The 5,000-nt window shown below is 53.7% G+C and overlaps 1 non-coding gene across 1 annotated transcript in view; it reads left to right on the top strand.

The window, feature by feature from the left end:
• The first annotated feature begins 3,883 nt into the window (after positions 1–3,883).
• LOC124734582 overlaps positions 3,884–5,000 on the top strand; it is a 1,910-nt gene continuing 793 nt past the window's right edge. Inside the window, exon 1 of the ribosomal RNA XR_007009394.1 lies at positions 3,884–5,000. This exon is cut by the window's right edge and continues 793 nt beyond it. This is a non-coding gene — a ribosomal RNA (small subunit ribosomal RNA).

The raw sequence follows: 5,000 nt of genomic DNA on the forward strand, positions 1-5,000 counted from the left end.
GCAATACCGCCATCTATGCGCATCTGACAACACTACGTCCGCACCACAAAACATACCGCCATCTGTAGGTCTCCCGCAACATGACCTCCTCCAACGACGATACCGCCATCTATGCGACGCCAAGCCGATTAAGACAGCGATGGCGCCACAGTGCCCGCCTTTCGACGCCACCCACAAAGCCTGCAGCCTCTGTCGACCATAGCACCCAATCTCCAGTGGCTCTGCCGCACGAAGCCGTGGACCGGCAATGACTCCACCCGCACCCGTTCGTGCACCACCCCAACCGCCAAACTCGCACCTCCAGCGGATGAACGGCGGAAGTTTCCCGCACTCGTAAAGTGCAATCCACCCCTATAACTTGCGTTTCATGAAGAGTTATTTCCAATATGCGACATTCCCGCTGTCCCTATACATGAGCCGCGACCTGTACCACTTACGAGCGAGAGACGCGATCGCGTTGCTCACTGTACGGCGTCCGATACCGAGCCATCAGCATGTCGGTCCCCATGCGCGTTGCACTCGCACTCGCAGTCGCAAAAACGTGGGGCAAATATATTACGCGGAAGAGCTATAACAGACCGAGCCCCACTGCATGGGGAGAGTCTTTGTCACTAATGTACACAGATGGAACATTTTGGACTGGAACCAGATTACCCGTACACACGGCGCTGATTAGTAATCAATGCAGAGCCATCAAACTACAGCAAATATACACAACTGTCCGTATACATGCTGAAAGAGTCTGCCCACAATGGGAACCACACGTCAGCCAGACACTCTGATCACGCACCACTCTCTGCTTCTAACGGGCGCACATACAATATGTAAGCACCAGCATGGAACAACATCCAGTGCATCTTCTCCGCCACATTACACAATCCACACTATCACAACCAGACCAGGAGGTCCATGCGGAAAATACAATATCCCAGCCTTTCGACATCCACCATTGCGCAGACCAGGCACCAACACCCACACATGTCCTATACAACGGTGCACCCAACATCACAATAGTACCTCCTGTCACAGCGCACAAACAATGACATGAGTCAAAGACACAGGTCTCACACAAGCATAGAATTGGAGCGCCGCCTCTAATAAGCCAAAGGTGCATCCTGACGTGACAAATCTGATCATGTCACAAGCATTCACTTACTATAATCACTATCAAGGAACCTGCCGCCCCCGCCCCCCCCCCCTACACCTTTCCTTACAACAACGTGTAACCTAACCTAACCTAACCTATGTTGTACCTTAACCTAACCTATGTTGTACCTTAACCTAACCTATGTTGTACCTTAACCTAACCTATGTTGTACCTTAACCTAACCTATGTTGTACCTTAACCTAACCTATGTTGTACCTTAACCTAACCTATGTTGTACCTTAACCTAACCTATGTTGTACCTTAACCTAACCTATGTTGTACCTTAACCTAACCTATGTTGTACCTTAACCTAACCTATGTTGTACCTTAACCTAACCCATGTTGTACCTTAACCTAACCCATGTTGTACCTTAACCTAACCCATGTTGTACCTTAACCTAACCCATGTTGTACCTTAACCTAACCCATGTTGTACCTTAACCTAACCCATGTTGTACCTTAACCTAACCCATGTTGTACCTTAACCTAACCCATGTTGTACCTTAACCTAACCCATGTTGTACCTTAACCTAACCCATGTTGTGCCTTAACCTAACCCATGTTGTGCCTTAACCTAACCCATGTTGTGCCTTAACCTAACCCATGTTGTGCCTTAACCTAACCCATGTTGTGCCCTAACCTAACCCATGTTGTGCCCTAACCTAACCCATGTTGTGCCCTAACCTAACCCATGTTGTGCCCTAACCTAACCCATGTTGTCCCCTAACCTAACCCATGTTGTCCCCTAACCTAACCCATGTTGTCCCCTAACCTAACCCATGTTGTGCCCTAACGTAACCCATGTTGTGCCTTAACGTAACCCATGTTGTGCCTTAACGTAACCCATGTTGTGCCTTAACGTAACCCACGTTGTCCGCTAACGTAACCCACGTTGTCCGCTAACGTAACCCACGTTGTCGCCTAAACCTGCTCTGTAATTGTTATACGACTCGTTCAATTAGTGTAGTGTTGCCCACCCGCAACCCTCGCAATATAGTTCGCTACTCGCACTGCCCGCTCCCCTGTGTATCGCTTCATGTTAAACACCTTGCAAGTCTTGCTGACTTTCCACATGCTCCTGCTGTACACTGTAATGTGGATGGCAGCAGGACGTACATGCCGCCCCCCCCCCCCCCCACCCCTCCCCACGTCCCCACGTCCCCACCTTGCCCCCTGCCTTCGCAAGCTGGTTGGTGACAAGTTTGCATGTTCAATGCCCTTCGCATGCGACGTACGCAGGCTACGTTGTGGTGCGGCCTGTGTCAACTGTCCGCTGATGTCGTACGCGTGAACCACAATCTGTACTGCACATTCGTCCTTATGTACTGAATGATACATCGTGGCACATGTGTGACCGTACAACGACTGCGCCCAAAAACGGCGGACCATACAGTGCAAATATTGTGCACGCAGCTACGTGTCGTCTCCCTATGAGAGCTGGATTGCAGTGTGGTACGCCATAGAGACGTGTGGGAGGAACGGACGCCGTGGATGGCGATCAGCATGAGCTGTGTGTTGATGTATTCGGACCTAGTCGTCTCTCCTCAAACACCGTGATAGCATGGTGCACCGCGTTCCATATCTGCGACATGCTACAGAGGCCGGTTGACAGTCGTTCGAGCAATGGACATCGCATACGTACGGGGGCCACCTTCCACGTATTGTCTAGGCGTGCACATTTTGTTGCGTGTATGTGGGCAGACGTAGTGTGGCGTGACACCTGACACAGGCATGCAATAATCGTTGAAGTTGCTAATGGCGATGGACGCCTACGTTTTCTGGTGAAGTTACGCAAATGAAGAAATGGTAACCCGTTGTGGTGCGGTTGTTCTCGCTAGGGGTGAATCGGTGATGGCGACGATAGGTTGAGGTACTAACCGGTTGTTCCAGCGATACCCACCATGCCGATGAAACTGAACGGCATCTGGGTGTGAAGCGATACGCGGTGGTGGCTGGGTGGGACCGTCCCCGGCCGGTGAGGGGGCGCCTCCCGGCGTGCTGGCCGCGCGGTGCGTGGGCGCACGCGCTACAGCCGGCTGGTGGGGGCGGCCAGTGGCAGGCGCGCCGGCCGACGGACGCGGCAGGCGTCGCAGCTGCGCGCCGGCGCACCCTGCGCGCGGCGCCGTGCGGCCAAAGTAGGTCCTCGCGGGCCCGGTGCGAAGCGCGGTGGACATCTTCAGTGTGCTGGTCCGATTGAGGACTGTGTGCGTTGAGGATGCGCCGCCGCCCGGCGCTCGGCGCCGCGACGCCGTCTGCTGCTCGGTCGCCCCAGCGGTTCTCGCTGGTGGTTTGTATCGCAGCTGTGCGGATGTGTTGGCGCGTGCGCTGTGCTGGGAGAGTTCGCTTCGGCACCCAAGTGGGGCTTTTGTCCTTCTGTGGCGCTGGCGTTGGAGCTGCCGGTCACCGTAGGTGGCGCGTGTTGTCTCCCGCCGGCAATGCCACGACAGCACGCTCCCGGGCCTCTGTCGGCAGCGGCAAGCTCAGTTGGGAGCACGGGTGGTCGCACCGAAAGCGTCTACTCGCCTAACTCCGGGCGATTGCGCCTCTCTCGAACCCGACCAAGTACTTGGGACGGCGCTGCGCGCCGCCGGGACCTGAGAGGGTTTCGAGGTGTATTGTGCAGGGGAGCTCAGCCTCCTCCTGTTTGCAGAATGATTGAGCGGACGCTTGCGTGTTCGCGCGGGCCCCCGGGACACACTCCCGGGCGGCCGGCTGCTCAGCTCTAGTTGGCGCAGCTCCCTGGTTGATCCTGCCAGTAGTCATATGCTTGTCTCAAAGATTAAGCCATGCATGTCTCAGTACAAGCCGCATTAAGGTGAAACCGCGAATGGCTCATTAAATCAGTTATGGTTCCTTAGATCGTACCCACGTTACTTGGATAACTGTGGTAATTCTAGAGCTAATACATGCAAACAGAGTCCCGACCAGAGATGGAAGGGACGCTTTTATTAGATCAAAACCAATCGGTCGGCTCGTCCGGTCCGTTTGCCTTGGTGACTCTGAATAACTTTGGGCTGATCGCACGGTCCTCGTACCGGCGACGCATCTTTCAAATGTCTGCCTTATCAACTGTCGATGGTAGGTTCTGCGCCTACCATGGTTGTAACGGGTAACGGGGAATCAGGGTTCGATTCCGGAGAGGGAGCCTGAGAAACGGCTACCACATCCAAGGAAGGCAGCAGGCGCGCAAATTACCCACTCCCGGCACGGGGAGGTAGTGACGAAAAATAACGATACGGGACTCATCCGAGGCCCCGTAATCGGAATGAGTACACTTTAAATCCTTTAACGAGTATCTATTGGAGGGCAAGTCTGGTGCCAGCAGCCGCGGTAATTCCAGCTCCAATAGCGTATATTAAAGTTGTTGCGGTTAAAAAGCTCGTAGTTGGATTTGTGTCCCACGCTGTTGGTTCACCGCCCGTCGGTGTTTAACTGGCATGTATCGTGGGACGTCCTGCCGGTGGGGCGAGCCGAAGGCGTGCGACCGCCTCGTGCGTGCTCGTGCGTCCCGAGGCGGACCCCGTTGAAATCCTACCAGGGTGCTCTTTATTGAGTGTCTCGGTGGGCCGGCACGTTTACTTTGAACAAATTAGAGTGCTTAAAGCAGGCAAGCCCGCCTGAATACTGTGTGCATGGAATAATGGAATAGGACCTCGGTTCTATTTTGTTGGTTTTCGGAACCCGAGGTAATGATTAATAGGGACAGGCGGGGGCATTCGTATTGCGACGTTAGAGGTGAAATTCTTGGATCGTCGCAAGACGAACAGAAGCGAAAGCATTTGCCAAGTATGTTTTCATTAATCAAGAACGAAAGTTAGAGGTTCGAAGGCGATCAGATACCGCCCTAGTTCTA

This window comes from Schistocerca piceifrons, unplaced genomic scaffold (genome assembly GCF_021461385.2).
Source record: "Schistocerca piceifrons isolate TAMUIC-IGC-003096 unplaced genomic scaffold, iqSchPice1.1 HiC_scaffold_153, whole genome shotgun sequence".
NCBI lineage: Eukaryota > Metazoa > Arthropoda > Insecta > Orthoptera > Acrididae > Schistocerca > Schistocerca piceifrons.